The 23,917-nt window shown below is 36.7% G+C and overlaps 1 protein-coding gene and 1 pseudogene across 4 annotated transcripts in view; one reads left to right on the top strand and one right to left on the bottom strand.

Annotated features, from left to right (window-relative positions):
- KDM6A (lysine demethylase 6A) overlaps positions 1–23,917 on the top strand; it is a 295,823-nt gene that overhangs the window by 59,438 nt on the left and 212,468 nt on the right. The gene's annotated exons all lie outside the window — the stretch shown is intronic.
- Positions 9,507–11,549, bottom strand: LOC143671013 (MICOS complex subunit MIC26 pseudogene; annotated as a pseudogene).

Genomic DNA, 23,917 nt, shown 5'->3' with positions numbered 1-23,917 from the left:
TTTTAAAGTTTGGTATGGGTTACAGTTCCAAGATTTTTTGTTGTTTCTTCTAACTGCTCTGAGACACTAGTGACCAACAGAAATATCAGTATAATAATTTAGCACTAATATTCATTTTTTAAGTCTTATCTTCTCTTTTATATGCCTACTTTTTTTTTTTTAACTTTTTTTTATTGTATAATATAACGTATATACAAAGCAAAGAAATAAGAAAGGCTTAGTTTTCAAAGCATCCTTCAACAAGTGGTTACAGGACAGACCCCAGAGTTTGTCATGGGCTACCATACAATCCTCTTGTATTGTTCCTTCTAGCTGCTCCAGAATATAGAAGGCTAGAGGGTTTAAATACTTCATCATCACAATCTACTTTTTTTCCTTCTTTTTTTTTGTGAGCAATAAGATATATACAAAAAAGCTGTAAATTTCAAAGCACAGCACCACAATTAGTTGTAGAACATATTTCAGACGACATGGGTTACAATTTCACAATTTTAGGTTTTTATTTCTAGCTACTCTAAAATATTGGCGACGAAAAAGATATCAATTTAATGATTCATCATTCATATTCATTTATTAAGTCCTATCTTCTATGTATAATTCTACCATCACCTTTGATCTTTCCATACCTCTCTTTGGGGTTATTTGGGCTATGGCAGTTCTAAATTTTTCATGTTGGAAGAGTCTGTCACTAATATGGGGTAGGGAGATGAAACTATCTGATGTCCTGGAGAGGCTGGACTAGGTTTCAGGTCTTATCTGGACCAGGGACCCATCTGGAAGTTGTAGGTTTCTGGAAGATTATTCTAGTGCCTGGAACCTGTGTGGAATCTTATATATTGCCCTAGGTGTTCTTTAAGATTGGCTGGAATGGTCCTGTTTGGAGGTTGGCAGGTTATGCTAGGTAGCAAGGTCTACCTGAAGCTTGCTTAAGAGCAACCTCCAGAGTAGCCTCTTCACTCTATTTGAATTCTCTCTGCCACTGATGCTTTATTAATTACACTTGTTTTTCTCCATTTGGTGAGGATGTAATTGTTGATCCCATGGTGCCAGGTCTGGGTTCATCCTGGGAGTCTTTTCCCATGACACTAGGGAGACTTTCACCCCTGGATGTCATGTCCCACGTAGGAGGGAGGGCAATGATTTCACTTACAGAGCTGGGCTTAAAGAGACACAGGCCACATGTGAGCAACAACAGAAGTCCTCTAGAAGTAATTCTTAGGCATGCGTATAAGTAGTCTAAGCTTGTGCTACCTACATAAGCTTCACAAGAGTAAATCTTCTGATTGAGGGCATGGCTTATTGATTTGGGTGTCCCTAAAGTTTGACACAGTATCAGGGATTCTCTGATGGTAAGATTTAATAGTTCCATAGTCTTTCTCCCTTCCCTCAGGGGAGTTTGCCAGTACTTTTTGATTATCTGGTTAATATACTCTAGGATGTATCCAGGCATTACAATAATCTATCCAGGTAAGGACCTCTTTCTCATTTTGTGCTTGCTGTGTTTCAGTTGTTCAAATGAGCTATACAGATATGCTGAATTAGAGTATGCACAACAGAAAATTTTAGTTCCAGATCAAATAAACTTTTCTTCCATTGGTCTTAAAGAATATGTGTGGTTCTAAAGACACTGTCTTCCTTACCCCTGTGTTCTGAATTACTTTAACCCCAACCTGCTCGGCTTCGTTCTTACCTCTAAATATCAGGTTGTATATATAAAACAGCCTCTCAAAATCCAGAAGTAATAATCACCACTCTGAACTTAATGTGTCTGCTCTAAAAGCTTACAATCTAGGTCCCTGTTTTCTTGTAAGTATTTTCTAAAGGTGATCATACCATTGATGTTTTTTTTGTTTTTGTCTTATTTTGAGTGAAGAAATGTCCCACATGTTCAGTCACATCATTGCGTGCCTCATGATATTGTTCCTTTTGGTAGCAGCACAGCCTTCACTCATAAGTATACACCATTGTTCACCATTCTGCTTCTCTGTGTGCATCCTTCAGCCACCTGCATTCATTGGACATCATGTAGCGGGCCCAAAGTCCACAATCCATCAACATTCTCAGTTTAAGATAATTTCATTTTTCCTAAGAAACAGAAAACCTATAAACACCTTCACGAAATAGGAGATCTAAACCTCCTCCTAACTCTTGTCCCTTACCCCATTATTTACCTCTGCTTTTGCTGTGGTAGTCCTGATGGTTTCCTTTGGAACATAGCTCATAGCATGCAATAGCCATTTTCCTCCTGTACCCTGGACTTCTTTATAGAAGAATCATATCTTTATGTAACTCTTACAAAAACTCATTCATATTTCTAGTGTGAGTCAGTGGGACATGTAGTATATAACCCCTTTCAATCTTGTTCATCTTCAATATTATAATATCACTTCTAGACCCACTAGAGAATCACCTTTGCTCTTATCTATTCTCTTACATTGGAGTTCAACCTCATTAGCTAGTGGTTCATCCATCTCTAGCTTTTATGTATCTCTATGTCCCCTGTATTCTGCATTATAAGTCTCTGATTATGCCTTTATGCTAGTCATAAAAATGGAATCATACAGTATCTGTCCTTTTGGGTCTGGCAAATTTTGCTCAGCATTATGCTGTCAGGGCTCATCCGTGTTGTTATGTGCTTCAGGATATCATTTTGTCTTACTGCTGCATAATATTCCATCATATGTATATAACACATTTTGTTGATACACTTGTCTGTTCATGGGCAGTTGGTTTGTTTCCATCTTTTGGCCATTGTGAATAATGCAGCTGTGAACATCAGCATGCAAATGTCTGTTTGTGTCGTTGCTTTCAGCTCTTTTGGGTATATACCAAGTAGTACTATTGCTGGGTCATAGGGCAGCTCAATATTTAGTTTCCTAAGGAGCCGCCAAATAGTCTTCCATAGTGGCTGCACCATTTTACCTTTCCACCAGCAGTGCATAAGTGTACAGTTTCTCTACATTCTCTCCAACATTAATAGTTTCCTGATTGTTTAGTAGCAGCCATTTTTATAGGTGTGAGGTGGTATCTCATTGTAGTCTTGATTGGTATTTCCCGTACAGCCAGTGAAAATGAGCGTGTCTTGTGTTTTGGAGCCATCTGTATTTGTTCTTCAGAAAAATGCCTATTCATATTTTATCCCATTTTATAATTGGATTCTTCTTTTCTTGTTGAGTTGTATGATTTCTTTGTATATATAGGAAATCAAACCTTTGTCTGGTAAGTGGTGTTCTAGTTTGCTAGCTGCTGGAATGCAATATACCAGAAATGGAACGGCTTTTTTAAAAGGGTAATTTAATAAGTTGTTTGTTCACAGTTCTAAGGCTAAGAAGATATCCCAATTAAAACAAGTCTATAGAAATGTCCAAACAAAGGCATCCAGAGAAAGATACCTTGGTTCAAGAAGGTTGATGAAGTTCAGGGTTTCTCTCTCAAGTGAGAAGGTGCATGGTGAACACAGTCACAATTTCTCTCTCGGCTGGAAGGGCACATGGCGAGCAAGGTGTCATCTGCTAGCTTTCTCTCCTGGCTTCCTGTTTCATGAAGCTCCCCGGGAGGCGCTTTCCTTTTCCATCTCCAAAGGTCGCTGGCTTGTGGGCTCTCTGCTTCTCGTGGCTATGTCGTTCTTCTCTGGTTTCTCTGAATCTCCTTCATTCTCCAAAATGTTTTCTCTCTTATAGGACTCCAGAAACTTATCAAGACCCACCCAAATGGGTGGAGACATGTCATCACCTAATCCATCTTAACAACCACTCTTGATTAAATTGCATCTCCGGGAAGATGATCTGATTACAGTTTCAAACATACAGTATTGAATGGGGATTATTCTGCCTTTATGAAATGGGATTTAGAGTACAACATGGGTTTTCTAGGGGACATATATCCTTTCAAACCAGCAGAAGTGGTTTCCAATTATTTTCTTCCATTGAGTTGGCTGCCTCTTCACCTTTTTGACAAAGTATTTTTAGGTGCAGAAGCAATTGATTTTGAGGAGTTTCCATTTATCTGTTTTATCTTAGGTTGCTTGTGCTTTGGGTGTAAAGTTTAGGAAGCTCCCTCCTATTACTAGGTCTTGAAGATTTTTCCCTGCATTTTCTTCTAGAAGCTTTATGGTGCTGGTTCTTATATTTAGGTGTTTGATCCACTATGAGTTAATTTTTGTGCAGGGTGTAAGATAGGGGTCCTCTTTCATTCTGTTGGCTATTGATACCTAGTTCTTCCATGCCCGATTATTTGAAAGACTATTTTGCCCCAGTTCAGAGGATTTGGTGGCCTTGTCAAAAATCAGTTGACCATAGATTTGGTGGTCTATTTCTGCACTCCCAATTTGATTCCATTGATCAATGCTTTTGTCTTTGTGCCAGTACCATGCTGTTTTGACCACTGTGGTGCTGTAACAGGTTTTAAATTCAGAGAGTGTTAATCCTCCCGCTTTGTTCTTATTTTTTAGCATACCTTTAGCTATTCAGGGTCTCTTTCCCTTCCAGATGAATTTGGTAGTTAATCTTTTCCAAATCTTCAAAGTAGGTTGCTGGAATTTTGATTGGTACTGTGTTGACTCTGTAGATCAGTTTGGGAAGAATTGGCATTTTAACTATGATTTAGCCTTCCTGTCCATGAGTAGGGAATGTCTTTCCAACTATTTAGATCTCCTTTGATTTCTTTTCACAATGTTATGTCGTTTTCTGTGTACAAGTCCTTAATGTCCCTAGTTAGGCTCAGTCCTAAGTACTTGATTCTTTTAGTTGCTATTTTGAATGGAATATTTTCCTTTACTGCCTCCTCAGCTAGCTCATTGCTTGTGTATAGAAATGTTACTGATTTTTGCACACTAATTTTATATCCTACCACCTTGCTGAATTTATTAGCTCAAGCAACTTTGCTGTACATTTCTCAGGATCTTCTAAGTATAGTATCATATCATCTGCAGATAATGAGAGTTTTACTTCTTCCTTTCCAATTTGGATACCTTTTTTTTGTCCTGCCTGATTCTTCTAGCTAGAACTTCTGGCACAATGTTGAATAATAGTGGTGACGGTGGGCGTCCTTGTCTTGTACCTGATCTTAGGGGGAAGGCTTTCAATCTCTCTCCATTGAGTATGATGCTGGCTGTTGGTTTTTCATATATTCCGGTTATTGTATTGAGGTAGTTACCTTTCATTCCTATCTTTTGGAGTGTTTTTATCAGAAAAGGATGCTAAATTATGTTGAATGCTTTTTCAGCATAAATCGAGATGATCATGTGATTTTTTTTCCCTTTCGATTTGTTAATGTGCTGTATTACATTAATTGAATTTCTTGTGTTGAACCATGCTTACAGTCCTGGTATATACCCCACTTGGTCATGGTGTATAATTGTTTTAATGTGCTGTTGGATTCAATTTGCTAATACTTTATTGAGAATTTTTGCATCTATGTTTATTAGGGAAATTGGTCTGTAGTTTTCCTTTCTATAGCATCTTTACCCAGTTTTGGTATTAAAATGATATTAGATTAATAAAATGAGTTAGGTAGGGTTTCTTTTCCCTCAATTTTTGGGAAAAGTTTGAGCAGGAGTGGTGTTAGTCCTTTATGGAATATTTGATAAAATTCCCCTGTGAAGCCATCTGGCCCTGGGCTTTTCTTTGTAGGAAGATTGTTGATGACGGTCTCTTCTAAGCAGCATATAGCTGGATTATGTTTCTTAATGAATTCTGCCAATCTGTATCTTTTAATTGGTAAATTTCGTCCATTATCGTTCAAAGTTATTACTTAAAAAGTGGTTTTTGATTCCGCCATCTTTTTTTAATTTTATTTGTCAAATCTATATATTCTTTTCCCTCTTTGCCTTTGTATTTTTTAAATTACCCTTAATGGTACTCTTCAGTGCTGTGTCCTCCTCCACACCTCCCTCTCCTGTTATTTTTTTCTTCAGCTGGCAGAACTCCTTTTAGCATTTCTAGTAGGGCCAGTCTCTTGTTGACAGATTCTTTCAGGACATCTTTGTCTGTGAAAGCTTTAATCTATCCCTCAGTTTTGAAGGACAATTTGGCTGGGTACAGAATTCTTGGCTTGAAGTCTTTCTCTTTCAGGATCTTGAATATATCCTACCACTTCCTTCTTGCCTCCTGGGTGCTAGTTGAGTAGTCTGAACTCAGTCTTATTTGGTTTCCCTTGTATGTGGCAGATTGTTTTTCTCTTGCCACTCTCAGGATTTTCTGCTTCTCTTCAACATTTGACAGGCTGATTAGTATGTGCCCTGGGGAAGGCCTGTTTGGATTTATTCTGTTTGGACTGTGTTGGGCTTCTTTGACTTATATATTAATGTCCTTTGTGAGGGTTGGAAAGTTTCCCCCATTATATCCTCAACTACTTTTCCTAGCCCTTGTGCCTCTCGATTTGACTCGACTGTGCAGGTCAGCACTTTCTCAAACCTGGGAAGTGAGGCTGAGAGCTGTGCACATGCATGATTCTAGGACTGCTGTTAAATGCCCTTCCTAGAGCTGAATGTTGCGATTGGGGGCCTGTGTGCATGCGTGGGTCTGTGAGCGCTGTAAATGGATGAGCAGAGCTCAGCGGGGAGGAGTGATGTTGTGCGACAGACACTATGGGCAGGGGAATAGAGGTAGCCTAGGTATGGAGGTTAGTGCCCACAGCGTTTATGTGCTGGCAGTAGCCTGCAGGGAACAGGGAGGAGGAGTTAGTGCTTGGGAGGGGTGCAGGAGAGGTGGGTTGGGCTGCACTTGGGGTCCGGTTGTGGGGTAGTTATGTGCACTAGAGACTGGTGGGGTGGGGGCACCTGGAGTGTGGGAAATGGGAGCAGGTGATGGGGTTCTGGTGGGTGTGGTGTGGGGTGGGTCACTGGTTACAGGGCTGTGCCGATCAGGGTAGCATGCCCAAAGAATGTGGCCTGGCTTACTTCCTAGTCCCCAGCTCTTGTCCGTGCATTCCCGTGGGCTCTGGGGCTCCGTGCCTCTGCCCCAGGCTCTAGCTTTCTGCCTTTCAGTTCCTTGGCCTCTGCAACCAGGGCTGCCCCATGTGGTAAAGAAAGCTCTCACAGGTCAGCGGCACTCCCTACTCTCCGCCTTATCCCCTCCTGTCCTTTCTCTAACTTTTCTGTGGAGCAGGGCTAATCTCGAGCCACTTTATTCGGACATTTTCCCAGAAGTCCCCAGTCTGCTTTGTTTTTTTAAAGCCCTTTTATTGTTGTCTGTCAAATAATGTCCAGGATATTTGTGTTTAGTGGTGAATTTCAGGGCAAAATGAAACTGTGCCATCTTGTTCTAGACCAGAAGGTGATTTCTGCTTTTAATTGGAATGCTTTGCCTATTTACATTTAATATCATTACCGATCTAGTTAGGAATTGAGTCTGTCAACTTGGTATTTGCTTTTTATTTGTCCCATGTGTTTCATATTTTCTCTTAATATTTCTGCCTTTTACTGGAGTAGTGGAATAGAAAAAAAAAAAGGAATCAGAAAAACTTTTACTGGTTTATATGGGCTATCCTTTTTTTGTTTGTTTTTGGTGGTTACTTTAGGTTTTATAGTATACATGTTATCACAACCTATCTTCAAGCCATATTGTACATCTCCATATATACTCTAAGTGTATCAGTTCTCACAGAATCTGTGGTATTGCTTTCATTCATTTTACTTCCACATTCTTTGTCAGCCCCCAAACAAATTTACTGTTTTTGCCTTAAGCAATCAGTGATCTTTTTAGGAGATTTAAATAATTAAGAAAAAATTTATATTTACTTACATTTCTTGTTTCCATTGCTCTTCATTCCTTCAGGTGGGTCTAGATTTCCATTTTGTATTGTTTTCCTTCTGTGTGAAGGACTTTTCCTTAACATTTTTTGTAGTGAAGTCTTGCTGGTAATTAATTCCTTTAGCCTTTGTCTGCAAAAGTTTGTATTTCTAATTTATTTTCCAAAGATATTTTGGCATATAGAATTTCAGTTTGACCTTTTTCTTAATACTTAATATAAAGATGTGACTTTACTGTTTTCTGCCTTATTTTTAAGATGACATTTTTCTGTCATCCTTATTTTTGTTCCTCTTTAAGGTGTTCATTTTTCTTTGACTACTGATTCCATTTTCTTGTTATAACTAGTTGTAAACAGTTTTCATTGTATCTTATAGTTTTAGGTTTCTTTTGGCATGGATAGTCTCCGGGAAGTGAACCCGATTGTTTTGTTTTTTAAATGTCTCTTGTGATTGGAATTTGTTGAGCTCCTTTGGACATCTGGATTTACAGTTTTCTTCAAATTTGGGGAATTTTCTGCTATTATGAATTTGTATAGTTTTTTCCTATTCCCTCTTGTCTTTCCATTCCTTCCTGCTTTCTAATTATATGAATATTAGGCCATTAGAAATTATCCATCATAGCTCACGGGTAACTTTATTTTTTTCAGTTTTTTTCCTTACTGAAATTCATTGCTCTGCCTTTTTAAGTTCAGTCTTTTATTTATTTATTTTTTTGCTTGTGCAATATCTAATCTTCCTTTTATCCAATATATTTTTCACCTTAGACATTGCGATTTTTGTCTGGGGCTTTTTAGTGTTGTCTCTGTCTCCTTAACATGCGTATGTTTTTCTCTACTTTTTTGAACAAATGGAGTATAGTTTTAGTAACTTTTAATGTATTGGTTACTATTGCTATCATTGGTATCATTTTTGATTTTCAATAGCTTTATTGAAATCTAATTTATATACCATACAATTCATTGGTTTAAATTGTACAATATAATGGTTTTAAATGTATTTGCTTGCAGAGTTGTGCAGTCTTCAGCACATTTTCTGAACATTTTCATTATCCCTAAAGAAACCCCATACCCTTTAGCTATCACACGCTAATCCCTCTTTTCTGTCCCTATCCCTCTGCAGCCCTAGGCAACCACAGATCTATTTTCTGTCTCTATAGGTTTGTCTATTCTGGACATTTCAAATGAATGGAATCAAGTAACATGTGGTCCTCTGTGACCGGCTTTTTTCACTTAGAATAATATTCCCAAGGTTTATCCATGTTGTAACATATCAGTACTTTTTTTCCTACTTATGGCCGAATACTGTTGCATTGCATGAATGGATCACATTTTATTTATCCATGTATCAGTTGATGGACATTTGGCTTGTTTCCATTGTTTGATTGTTGCGAATGATGCCGCTATGAACATTTATGAATATGTTTCTGTGTGGATATAGGTTTTCATTGCTGGGTCATATGGTTACTGTTCAACTTTTTCTTTTTTTTTTTTAACTTGAGATTTTAATTATGTACCTTAGTAGCAACATAAGAACAAGGAATTCAAAGGCTTATACATTATCTCTAGGTGAAAAGATTCCTGATTAAGTTCACTTGTAACATGGCATCACCCAAGATAACAGAGAGGGCTAGTATAGTTTTTTGTGAAGAAGAAAGCCAATTTATTTATGTTCAGTACTGACTTCTCTGCCATTTTTTCTGTAGAAATACTGATTTACTATTATATTATACGATATAAATGGAGTTTCCAGTGTTTACCTATAACTGATTAAAATGGGCAAAGCAAGAAGTATTCTGCTTATTTCCAGGTGAATTCTTCACATTTCCTGGCTTTTGAGATTTCTCCTTCCACAAATCTTCCATGATTATATATCCTTGCAGACTCCAGTCATATAATTTCTCCTTACTGACCTGGGCAAATATAATAGCTTGTTGTGGATAATAGATTGAGGCAACTAATCCTATGAAACCAGGTGGATACACCAGCTTCTTTATCTTTGAACCGCTAGCCAAAAGGAGTCCAACAAGTGCAGTAAAACCAGTTACACTGAGTTTTAAATCCAGGAAGTGCATTTTGGAGATATTCATAACTGTCTACCCCTTGTTAAACAATACTTTATATCCTTGACTTAGTTTGAGACTACATTTCCTGGCACTAGTTTGTATATGGCTTGCAATAATGTCGGAGCTGTGAAATGCATTCTTCAAACTGGGTCCTTGGTTCATCCACATATTTGGACTGTCCCTCTGGAACTGAGTAGAGTGAAAGCTGAAACTGTTGAACTGTGTTCCAGCAGCCCTGACTCTTAAAAAAAAAAACTTTTTAATTGTATAATATAACATAGATACAAAGCAAAGAAAAAAAAAAGCAATAGTTTACAAAGCACTCTTCAACAAGTAGTTATAGGACAGAGCCCAGAGTTTGTCATGGGCTACCATACGATCCTCTCAGATTTTTCCTTCTAGCTGCTCTAGAATATAGGAGGCTAGAAGGCATAAAATTTTTTTTATCATCACAATCGACTTTTTTTCTTTTTTATGAAAAATAACATACAAAAAAGCAATACGTTTCAAAGCACAGCACCACAGTTAGTTGTGTAACATAGTTCAAAGTTTATAAAGAAGGCTGTACAACTGTATAGCTTTTACAGTGTGACTATGCAACTACAAAAATTCTGTGCCTGATGCTCTCTCCATCCAGGTCATGGACAGATGAGTTAAAAAGGAAAAGAAAAAGAAAAAAAACAAACGTAAGGACAAAAAATAAATAAAGGGGGAGACAAAGAGCAAAACTGGGTAGATTGAAACACTGTGGGTCAAAGAGAGGGACAGGCAAGGGGCACTGGGCATGGAGCACAGGGTACAGGATGCATGAGGTCCTTCTTTCTTCCTTTCACCTCCCCTTCTGGAGTGATACAAATCTTCCAAAAATGATCATGGTGAAGAACATACAACCATGCGATGACATTGTGAGTCATTGACCATATAATAAGATTGGACTGTATGTGTGTGGACATTTCTCAACAAAAACATTCAAAAAAATAAAAATTAAAATTAAAAATATTTTTTTTAAATGCTGCTATCTCAAGGCCTCATTAACCTTCATGGAATTTTTGTGAGGGGAGCCCTTTTTTGTGACATACAGACTTTGAAGGTGAGCAGACTCAGGCTGGTCGGTCCCAATAACCTCTGAATTACCTTGAACTGTCGTTGGCAGTGTTGGTTCCAGCAGGGTCACTTTAGGCTATGTCACTGCTTAACATTTTGAGAACTGCCAGACTATTCTCCAAAGTGGCCATTTTACATCCTCACCAATAGTGTATGAGGGTTCTGATTTTTCCACATCCTCAGCAATGGATGGTCTTATCTGACTTACTGATTCCAGCCATCCTAGTTGGTGTGAATTGGTATCTTGTGTTTTTTACTAAATTTTTTATTTCAATCACATATATACAACCTAGAATTTCCCCCTTTTAACCACTGTGTTAGTTTGGAAGCTGCCAGAATGCGATATGCCAGAACTGGAATGGCTTTTACAACAGGAATTTAATAAGTTACAAATTTACAATTCTAAGCCTATGGAAGTGTTCAAACTAAGGCATCCAGGGAAGGATAACTTAATTCAAGAAAGGCTGATGCATCTGGCACACCTCTTATCAGCTGGGAAGGCATGATGGTCCCTTGCTCCTGGGCTCTGAGCTTTCAGCCTCTTTTCCTGTGGGCATTCCTCACTTTGCTTTTCTGGGACTGGCTTTCGTCTCTTGGCTTTTGTCGACTCTCCAGTTCTGGCTTGCTTAACATCTCATGGCAATGTTTGCTGGGCTTCAGGCATCTCCAAATATCCGTGCCTCTGTTTTCTATGTGTCTGCATTGTATCAGCTCTGCTATGACATTTCTGTCGGCTCGGAGGCTTCTGTTGTTTCCGTCGGCTCTGTCATTTCTGACTTTCTCCAAAATATTTCCTCTTTTGAAAGAATCCAGTAAACTAATCAAGACCTACCTGGATTGAGTAGGGTCACATCTCTATTTAATCAAAGGTCACACTCACAATCACTTGTCACATCTCTGGAGATAATCTAATCAAAACCTTCTACATACAGTGTTGGATCAGGATTCAAAGAAACAGTTGCTCCCACAAGATTGGATAAGGATTAAAATGTGGCTTTTCTAGGGTACATAATTCTTTCAAACCAGCACAACCACATTCAAATATATAACTTTTTTTTATTAGAGAAGTAGATTTACAGAAAAATCATGCATAAAAAATACAGAGTTCCTATAATATCACCTTATTAACACCTTATATTAGTGTGGTCCATTTGTTACAATTCATGAAAATAGATTTTTGTAATTGTGCTAGTAACTATAGACCATTCTTTAAAATACGTTTCACTCTTTGTGTTGTACAGTCTAATGTTTTTAATTTCTATTCTAGTAACAGTTATATAACCTAAAATATCCCCTTTTAACCACATTCACATATATAATTCACTGCTGTTAATTATGTCGGCAAGTTGTACTACCAAGTAGTGTTAACTTTTATCTTTTATCTTTTGATTGATTGATAGTTCTCATTATGGGTCATAATTTTTTGCTTGTTTGCATGCCTGGTAACTTTTGACTGGATGCCAGACAGTGTAAAGTTTCCACTTTTTCATCTAGATATCATGCCTTGTTTTAAATATTTTTGAGCTTTGTTCTGGGATGCAGTGAAACTACTTGGAAATAGATTGAGCTTTTTGAGGCTGGCTTTTAGGCTTTGTTAGGTGAGAACAGAGCAGCTTTTAGTCTAGGGCTAATAGTGATTACCCCACTACTAAGGTAATATTCTTTTGACAATGCCTTGGGGTGCCCCTTGTATTATGAGGTTTTCCCAGTCTGACTTGGGAGAACAACAATTCTTTTGGCTCTGTCTGAGCCATGTGGATTGTTCCCCCTGTTTGTTTCAGATGGTTCTAGGGTAATTTCTTCATCTCCATGTTTTGATCATTATTCATTTGGTGACTCAAGGGGTGGGCCTGTGCATATCTCCTCAGTGCTCTCTGTGTCACTCTCCTCTCATTTTCTGCCCAGTGTGCTCTAGCTGCTTTGCCCTACTCAAATTCCCAATTCTTTGTCTTCAATTCTGGGAGACTGTGCTTTGCCTGCATGTCCCTCCCTTTGCTGGGTTGTGGAACTTCCAGGAAACTTCTCCCCGGAGTAAGCTGGGAGAAATTGTAGGGGTCACCTCCTCTGTTTCCCCTCTCTTAGAGATCACTGCTCCATATTGCTTATTGTCCAGTGTTTGAAATGCTTCGTGTATTTTGCTTGGTTTATTACTTAATGTGCTTGGGTAAATCTGGTCCCCCTTACTCTATTTTTGCGAGAAGAAGAAATCCCTGATATATTTGTAGTTTTGGTTTTGTATTGACCTTAAATTTTCTTGCATAGAATATTTGTTAAAAAAAATTTCATAATTTATCTTTAACTAAAGAATGTCTTATAGACTTTTTTTAAAATTATATTTGGGTTGTTGTTTTATGGGTTTGTATGATACAAAGTAATGTGCCATGAAAGATAGTAAAGAATGGTATAGGAACGAAAGAATAGAGATCAAGTGCTGCATAGAATCAGTATCCTCAATGTAAACACAAATATTTCTAGTTTTGAGGCCACTAATTTGTTTACCATTAATGCATACTTTAGTACAGGACTTTCCATCTCCATTCCATGGAACACTGTTGTTATTAAATTTTTTTTGACATGGGCAGGCTCCGGGAATTGAACCCAGGTCTCCATCATGGCAAGTGAGAATTCTGCCACTAAGCTATCATTGTACTGCCCTGTCATTAGATTTTAATTGGTTTTCACAGCTAAAAGGATTTTGTGGACTAAATGTATTTAAGGAATGCTGGAGTAAAGAAAAGTTGTATCTCTATTGCAGCTCCTTACAAAACCAGTAATTTACTATTGGATTCTGTGAATCACCACTGAGCCAATGTATACTTAATCCTTCACTGGACTTCAGTGTTTCTCCGCTGAAAATATTTGGAGGTATGCCATTATTAAATGTTGAAGGATGTTTTAATAAGTCTTAAGTAGGTAGGATGTTAATATCACTGTTTGCATATCATCATTATACTAATGAAGTAGTATGTCAATGTATACTTCCCTGTCAATAAGTACATAGGAATAAAAAAAGATTTTTAAACAAATAAGATGTATTTGATCATCATGGGATAATTACCTAAGTGGATTCAAGAATTCAGTTTTCTAAGTTTACTGATTCCTTTTGATATTTAGGTTATTTACGATCTTCTGCTTGTTGAAACAATCTTTATGTGTTATATTTTTATGACATATAAATTTATTTTTCAGATTCTTAGAATTGCTTGGTCAAAGGAGGATGAACACATAGTATGCACATACATGCATATGAATTCATTTGTATTTTTGCTATGTATATATTTTTTAATTTATCACTAATTTGGGTTCATCCTCTAATTCTTCATAAATTGTCTAAATATTTTTTTCAGAATGTTGAGATACATAAAGAGCTTGATCAGTTTTTGTTTTCCTGAAAAAAATGCTTCTGTAGTCTTCTGATTTCCTCTAGTTTATATTGATTTTTATCTCCAATGCATGTATTAACATTATTTTACAGAAAAGGTCTCTTCTATAATGTTTTGTAATTTGATTTGTTTTAAACCATACCTTGTGTTTTATTTTGCAAAGCTGCTATGTCAGATACACACATTGAATTGGCTTGAACACCATTTTGAGGCTAAACTTCCAAAATCAAGGCATCAGCAAGGTGATGCTTTTTCTCCAAGTTCTGTAACATTCTCTTGCTGGCTGTTGGCAACACTTGGGATTCCTTTGCTTGTGTCCCTGCCTTTCATCACATGTCCACATCCTATCCTTTCCATTTTGGGTTCTGTTGACTGCTGGCTTCGAGCTTCGAGCTCCTCCCCATGACTTTTTCTTTATAAGGCCTCCAGTGATAGGATTAAGATCCATCCTGATAACAGTCGGCCACACCTTAACTAAAAATAACATCTTTAAAAAGTCCTATTTATAATGGCTTCACACACGCCAATCCCCACTCCATAATTTGCTTTTAACAGTAATGTATCTTGGACTTCATTCCTTGTCAGTGCACTGGGTCTTCCTTGTATTTTGTATTGGCATTCTCCTGTGTAGGTGTAATTTATTTAATTCCGTATTCATGAGTGCTTGTGTTGTTTCCAATTTTGTACAGTGACAAGCGATACTGCAGTGAGCCCAGAAGTGGAATTGCTGGGTCAAATGGAACAAACATTTAAAATGCTTCAGGAAAGGTTTATGTTCACTGAAGTACCCTTCACTGTGTTTGTGTGTATGTGTGTGAGAAGCTGTGTTTCATAGTTTAGTTTTTATTTCCTTATTAATGAGATTAAGTATATTTCTCCTATGTTTATTGCCTATAATAGTTATTCATTTTTTCTTTTGTGTTCCTTGTCTTTTTTTTTTTTTTTTTTTTGATTTGTAAAATAAGAGCTCTTTATAATTTCTCTGATGAGCAGGAATATTTTGTAGACACAAAGATTTGGAGAAACAGTTGGTATCATCAAGCATGAATTGTATAGGAAGGTAGACTTTGTGATTTAAGATTTATTGCAATTCTTGTAATGGAGATAAACCATATAACTGTTCAGTTCTAGGTGTGTTCAAACTCTGTGAATGTACCTTGGGTGCTGAGAATAGTTGGGGAGGAGATATATATTTATCAAGCTTAAAAGTCTTCCTGGAATGTCAGTTTTACTTGGAATTTTTGGAGTAGGCAGCTGCTTTTATATTAAAATAACTTTCAGATATTATGGAAGCAATCTAAAGTTTATATGAATTTTGAAGTTAAAACGAGGCTTCAGAATTAATTTTTGTAATACCTGTATCCCCAAAATCCCTAAACTTCTCAGATACTAAGTAAATTTCAGTAGAAAAGTGTGAGGGCACAGGTGCTTATGGACTTTGATGGTGGTTACAATGGACAGAATCTCATTAAAGCAGCATTTTTCAAAAAATGTTTTTACCTTGACCCACCATAATAAATTTTACATTGCAGTCCAGTGTATCTGTACAGTCATAAAGCAAATAAAAAATTTCTTGAAACATTACTTATTTTTACAAGTTAAAATCCATTTTGAACAAGCTGAGGGGGAATCAAGAAACGAATTCCATTTACAATTGCAACTAAAAGAATAAAATACTTAGGAATAAATTTAACTAAAGAGACAAAAAACCTATACAAAGAAAACTACAAAAAACTGTTAAAAGAAATCACAGAAGACCTTAATAGATGGAAGGGCATACCGTGTTCATGGATTGGAAGACTAAATATAGTTAAGATGTCAATTCTACCTAAATTGATTTACAGATTCAATGCAATACCAATCAAAATCCCAACGACTTATTTTTCAGAAATAGAAAAACCAATAAGCAAATTTATCTGGAAGGGCAGGGTGCCCTGAATTGCTAAAAATATCTTGAGGAAAAAAAACGAAGCTGGAGGTCTCATGCTGCCAGACTTTAAGGCATATTATGAAGCCACAGTGGTCAAAACAGCATGGTATTGGCATAAAGAAAGATATATCGACCAATGGAGTCGAATAGAGTGCTCAGATATAGACCCTCTCATCTATGGACATTTGATCTTTGATAAGGCAGTGAAGTCAACTCACCTGGGACAGACCAGTCTCTTCAATAAATGGTGCCTAGAGAGCTGGATATCCATATGCAAAAGAATGAGAGAGGACCCGTATCTCACACCCTATACAAAAGTTAACTCAAAATGGATCAAAGATCTAAACATTAGGTCTAAGACCATAAAACAGTTAGAGGAAAATGTAGGGAGATATCTCATGAATCTTACAATTGGAGGCGGTTTTATGGACCGTAAACCTAAAGCAAGAGCACTGAAGAAATAAATAAATAAATGGGAGCTCCTCAAAATTAAACACTTTTGTGCATCAAAGAACTTCATCAAGAAAGTAGAAAGACAGCCTACACAATGGGAGACAATATTTGGAAACGACATATCAGATAAAGGTCTAGTATCCAGAATTTATAAAGAGATTGTTCAATTCAACAACAAAAAGACAGCCAACCCAATTACAAAATGGGAAAAAGACTTGAACAGACACCTCTCAGAAGAGGAAATACAAATGGCCAAAAGGCACATGAAGAGATACTCAAATGTCCCTGGCCATTAGAGAAATGCAAATCAAAACCACAATGAGATATCATCTCACACCCACCAGAATGGCCATTATCAACAAAACAAAAAATGCCAAGTGCTGGAGAGGATGTGGAGAAAGAGGCACACTTATCCACTGTTGGTGGGAATGTCAAATGGTGCAACCACTGTGGAAGGCAGTTTGGCGGTTCCTCAAAAAGCTGAATATAGAATTGCCATATGACCCAGCAATACCATTGCTAGGTATCTACTCAAAGGACATAAGGGCAATGACACAAACAGACATTTGCACACCAGTGTTTATAGCAGCATTATTTACAATTGCAAAGAGATGGAAACAGCCAAAATGTCCATCAACAGACGAGTGGCTAAACAAACTGTGGTATATACATACGATGGAATATTATGCAGCTTTAAGACAGAATAGATTTATGAAGCATGTAATAACATGGATGGACCTAGAGAACATTATGCTGAGTGAGACTAGCCAAAAACTAAAGGACAAATACTGTATGGTCCCACTGATGTGAACCGACATTAGAGAATAAACTTGGAATATGTCATTGGTAACAGAGACCATCGGGAGTTAGACATAGGGTAAGATAATGGGTAATTGGAGCTGAAGGGATACAGACTGTGCAACAGGACTGGATACAAAAACTCAGAAATGGACAGCACAATACTACCTAATTGTAATGTAATTATGTTAAAACACTGAATGAAGCTGCATCTGAGCTATAGTTTTTTTTGTTTTTTTATATATTTTTTGTATTTTTTATTTTTATTTTTTCTCTATATTATCATTTTATTTCTTTTTCTGTTGTCTTGCTATTTCTTTTTCTAAATCAATGCAAATGTACTAAGAAATGATCATACATCTATGTGATGATATTAAGAATTACTGATTGCATATGTAGAATGGAATGATTTCTAAATGTTGTGTTAGTTAATTTTTTTTTAATTAATAAAAAAGAAAAGAAAAAAATCCATTCTGATGATTATTTTTTTAAAAACCTGGTCTTGACGTACTTAATTGATTTGTATTAGGTTGTGACTTCCATTTTGAATTTGCTTGGCATGGTACTTATCTCTTTTTTTTTTTTTATTAATTAAAAAAAGAATTAACAAAACAATTAGAAATCATTCCAATCTACATGTACAATCAGTAATTCTTAATAACATCACATAGTTGTATATTCATCATTTCTTAGTACATTTGCATCGATTTAGAAAAAGAAATAAAAAGACAACAGAATAAGAATTAAAACAATAATAGAAAGAAAAAAAACAAAAAAAACAAAAACAAAAAACCTATACCTCACATGCAGCTTCATTCAGTGTTTTAACATAATTGCATTACAATTGGGTAGTATTGTGCTGTCCATTTCTGAGTTTTTATATCCAGTCCCGTTGTACAGTCTGTATCCCTTCATCTCCAATTATCCCTTCTTTTTTTTTTTTTTTTTAATTAACGGAAAAAAAGAAATTAACCCAACATTTAGAGATCATACCATGCTACACATGCAATCATTAATTCTTAACATCATCACATAGATGCATGATCATCATTTCTTAGTACATTTGCATTGGTTTAGAAGAACTAGCAACATAACCGAAAAAGATATAGAATGTTAATATAGAGAAAAAAATAAAAGTAATAATAGTAAAATCAAAACAAAACAAAACAAAACAAAACAAAAACCTATAGCTCAGATGCAGCTTCATTCAGTGTTTTAACATGATTACTTTACAATTAGGTATTATTGTGCGGTCCATTTTTGAGTTTTTGTATCTAGTCCTGTTGCACAGTCTGTATCCCTTCAGCTTCAATTACCCATTGTCTTACCCTGTTTCTAACTCCTGCTGAACTCTGTTACCAATGACATATTTCAAGTTTATTCTCGAATGTCCGTTCACATCAGTGGGACCATACAGTATTTGTCCTTTAGTTTTTGGCTGGATTCACTCAGCATAATATTCTCTAGGTCCATCCATGTTATTACATGGTTCATAAGTTTATCTTGTCTTAAAGCTGCATAATATTCCATCGTATGTATATACCACAGTTTGTTTAGCCACTCTTCTGTTGATGGAGATTTTGGCTGTTTCCATCTCTTTGCAATTGTAAATAATGCTGCTATAAACATTGGTGTGCAAATGTCCGTTTGTGTCTTTGCCCTTAAGTCCTTTGAGTAGATACCTAGCAATGGTATTGCTGGGTCGTATGGCAATTCTATATTCAGCTTTTTGAGGAACCGCCAAACTGCCTTCCACAGTGGTTGCACCCTTTGACATTCCCACCAACAGTGGATAAGTGTGCCTCTTTCTCTGCATCCTGTCCAGCACTTGTCATTTTCTGTTTTGTTGATAATGGCCATTCTGGTGGGTGTGAGATGATATCTCATTGTGGTTTTGATTTGCATTTCTCTGATGGCCAGGGACATTGAGCATCTCTTCATGTGCCTCTTGGCCATCCGTATTTCCTCTTCTGAGAGGTGTCTGTTCAAGTCTTTTTCCCATTTTGTAATTGGGTTGGCTGTCTTTTTGTTGCTGAGATGAACAATCTCTTTATAAATTCTGGATACTAGACCTTTATCTGATATATCATTTCCAAATATTGTCTCCCATTGTGAAGGCTGTCTTTCTACTTTCTTGATGAAGTTCTTTGATGCACAAAAGTGTTTAATTTTGAGGAGTTCCCATTTATTTATTTCCTTTTTCAGTGCTCTTGCTTTAGGTTTAAGGTCCATAAAACCACCTCCAGTTGTAAGATCCATAAGATATCTCCCAACATTTTCCTCTAACGGTTTTATGGTCTTAGACCTAATGTTTAGATCTTTGATCCATTTTGAGTTAACTTTTGTATAGGGTGTGAGAGATGGGTCTTCTTTCATTCTTTTGCATATGGATATCCAGTTCTCTAGGCACCATTTATTGAAGAGACTGCTCTGTCCCAGGTGAGTTGGCTTGACTGCCTTATCAAAGATCAAATGTCCATAGATGAGAGGGTCTATATCTGAGCACTCTATTCGATTCCATTGGTCGATATATCTATCTTTATGCCAATACCATGCTGTTTTGACCACTGTGGCTTCATAATATGCCTTAAAGTCAGGCAGCGCGAGACCTCCAGCTTCGTTTTTTTTCCTCAAGATGTTTTTAGCAATTCGGGGCACCCTGCCCTTCCAGATAAATTTGCTTATTGGTTTTTCTATTTCTGAAAAATAAGTTGTTGGGATTTTGATTGGTATTGCATTGAATCTGTAAATCAATTTAGGTAGGATTGACATCTTAACTATATTTAGTCTTCCAATCCATGAACACGATATGCCCTTCCATCTATTTAGGTCTTCTGTGATTTCTTTTAGCAGTTTTTTGTAGTTTTCTTTATATAGGTTTTTTGTCTCTTTAGTTAAATTTATTCCTAGGTATTTTATTCTTTTAGTTGCAATTGTAAATGGGATTCGTTTCTTGATTTCCCCCTCAGCTTGTTCATTACTAGTGTATAGAAATGCTACAGATTTTTGAATGTTGATCTTGTAACCTGCTACTTTGCTGTACTCATTTATTAGCTCTAGTAGTTTTGTTGTGGATTTTTCCGGGTTTTCGACGTATAGTATCATATCGTCTGCAAACAGTGATAGTTTTACTTCTTCCTTTCCAATTTTGATGCCTTGTATTTCTTTTTCTTGTCTAATTGCTCTGGCTAGAACCTCCAACACAATGTTGAATAATAGTGGTGATAGTGGACATCCTTGTCTTGTTCCTGATCTTAGGGGGAAAGTTTTCAATTTTTCCCCATTGAGGATGATATTAGCTGTGGGTTTTTCATATATTCCCTCTATCATTTTAAGGAAGTTCCCTTGTATTCCTATCTTTTGAAGTGTTTTCAACAGGAAAGGATGTTGAGTCTTGTCGAATGCCTTCTCTGCATCAATTGAGATGATCATGTGATTTTTCTGCTTTGATTTGTTGATATGGTGTATTACATTAATTGATTTTCTTATGTTGAACCATCCTTGCATACCTGGGATGAATCCTACTTGGTCATGATGTATAATTCTTTTAATGTGTTGTTGGATACGATTTGCTAGAATTTTATTGAGGATTTTTGCATCTGTATTCATTAGAGAGATTGGTCTGTCGTTTTCTTTTTTTGTAATATCTTTGCCTGGTTTTGGTATGAGGGTGATGTTGGCTTCATAGAATGAATTAGGTAGTTTTCCCTCCACTTCGATTTTTTTGAAGAGTTTGAAGAGAATTGGTACTAATTCTTTCTGGAACGTTTGGTAGAATTCACATGTGAAGCCATCTGGTCCTGGACTTTTCTTTTTAGGAAGCTTTTGAATGACTAATTCAATTTCTTTACTTGTGATTGGTTTGTTGAGGTCATCTATGTCTTCTTGAGTCAAAGTTGGTTGTTCATGTCTTTCCAGGAACCCGTCCATTTCCTCTAAATTGTTGTATTTATTAGCGTAAAGTTGTTCATAGTATCCTGTTATTACCTCCTTTATTTCTGTGAGGTCAGTAGTTATGTCTCCTCTTCCATTTCTGATCTTATTTATTTGCATCCTCTCTCTTCTTCTTTTTGTCAATCTTGATAAGGGCCCATCAATCTTATTGATTTTCTCATAGAACCAACTTCTGGCCTTATTGATTTTCTCTATTGTTTTCATGTTTTCAATTTCATTTATTTGTGCTCTAATCTTTGTTATTTCTTTCCTTTTGCTTGCTCTGGGGTTAGCTTGCTGTTCTTTCTCCAGTTCTTCCAAATGGATAGTTAATTCCTGAATTTTTGCCTTTTCTTCTTTTCTGATATAGGCATTTAGAGCAATAAATTTCCCTCTTAGCACTGCCTTTGCTGCGTCCCATAAGTTTTGATATGTTGTGTTTTCATTTTCATTCGCCTCGAGGTATTTGCTAATTTCTCTTGCAATTTCTTCTTTGACCCAGTCGTTGTTTAGGAGTGTGTTGTTGAGCCTCCACGTATTTGTGAATTTTCTGGCACTCTGCCTATTATTGATTTCCAACATCATTCCTTTATGGTCCGAGAAAGTGTTGTGTAAGATTTCAATCTTTTTAAATTTGTTGAGACCCAGCATATGGTCTATCTTTGAGAATGATCCATGAGCACTTGAGAAAAAGGTGTATCCTGCTGTTGTGGGATGTAATGTCCTATAAATGTCTATTAAGTCTAGTTCATTTATAGTAATATTCAGATTCTCTATTTCTTTGTTGATCCTCTGTCTAGATGTTCTGTCCCTTGATGAGAGTGGTGAGTTGAAGTCTCCAACTATTATGGTATATGAGTCTATTTCCCTTTTCAGTGTTTGCAGTATATTCCTCACGTATTTTGGGGCATTCTGATTCGGTGCGTAAATATCTATGATTGTTATGTCTTTTTGTTTAATTGTTCCTTTTATTAATATATAGTGTCCTTCTTTGTCTCTTTTAACTGTTTTACATTTGAAGTCTAATTTGTTGGATATTAGTATAGCCACTCCTGCTCTTTTCTGGTTGTTATTTGCATGAAATATCTTTTCCCAACCTTTCACTTTCAACCTATGTTTATCTTTGGGTCTAAGATGTGTTTCCTGTAGACAGCATATCGAAGGATCCTGTTTTTTAATCCATTCTGCCAATCTATGTCTTTTGATTGGGGAATTCAGTCCATTGACATTTAGTGTTATTACTGTTTGGATAATATTTTCCTCTAACATTTTGCCTTTTGTATTATATACATCATATCTGATTTTCCTTCTTTCTGCACTCTTTTCCATATCTCTCTCTTCTGTCTTTTTGTATCTGACTCTAGTGCTCCCTTTAGTATTTCTTGCAGAGCTGGTCTCTTGGTCACAAATTCTTTCAGTGACTTTTTGTCTGAGAATGTTTTAATTTCTCCCTCATTTTTGAAGGATAATTTTGCTGGATATAGGAGTCTTGGTTGGCAGTTTTTCTCTTTTAGTATTTTAAATATATCATCCCACTGTCTTCTAGCTTCCATGGTTTCTGCTGAGAAATCTACACAAAGTCTTATTGGGTTTCCCTTGTATGTAATGGATTGTTTTTCTCTTGCTGCTTTCAAGATCTTCTCTTTCTCTTTGACCTCTGACATTCTAACTAGTAAGTGTCTTGGAGAACGTCTATTTGGGTATAATCTCTTTGGGGTGCGCTGCACTTCTTGGATCTGTAATTTTAGGTCTTTCATAAGAGTTGGGAAATTTTCAGTGATAATTTCTTCCATTAGTTTTTCTCCTCCTTTTCCCTTCTCTTCTCCTTCTGGGACACCCACAACACGTATATTTGTGCGGTTCATATTGTCCTTGAGTTCCCTGATACCCTGTTCAAATTTTTCCATTCTTTTCCCTATAGTTTCTGTTTCTTTTTGGAATTCAGATGTTCCATCCTCCAAATCACTAATTCTATCTTCTGTCTCTTTAAATCTATCATTGTAGCTATCCATTATTTTTTCTATGTTTGCTACTTTATCCTTCACTTCCATAAGTTCTGCGATTTGTTTTTTCAGTTTTTCTATTTCTTCTTTATGTTCAGCCCATGTCCTCTTCATGTCCTCCCTCAATTTATCGATTTCATTTTTGAAGAGGTTTTCCATTTCTGTTCGTATATTCAGCATTAGTTGTCTCAGCTCTTGTGTCTCATTTGAGCTATTGGTTTGTTCCTTTGACTGAGCCATATTCTCAATCTTTTGAGCGTGGACAGTTATCTTCTGCTGCTGGCGTCTGGGCATTTATTCAGATTTCTCTTGGTGTTGAACCCAGCAAGGTTGTAATATTTTTCTGTGAAATCTCTGGGTTCTGTTTTTCTTATCCTGCCCAGTAGGTGGCGCTCGTGGCACACGTTTGTCTGCGGGTCCCACCAGTAAAAGGTGCTGTGGGACCTTAAACTTTGGAAAACTCTCGCCGTCCTGGGGGTTCGCTAGCCGAAGCGGCTTGAG

The sequence above is a fragment of the Tamandua tetradactyla genome, chromosome X (assembly GCF_023851605.1).
Source record: "Tamandua tetradactyla isolate mTamTet1 chromosome X, mTamTet1.pri, whole genome shotgun sequence".
NCBI classification, from domain to species: Eukaryota; Metazoa; Chordata; class Mammalia; order Pilosa; family Myrmecophagidae; genus Tamandua; species Tamandua tetradactyla.
Note: the sequence above shows the minus strand (reverse complement) of the source record. Positions and strands in the feature narration are given on the sequence as shown.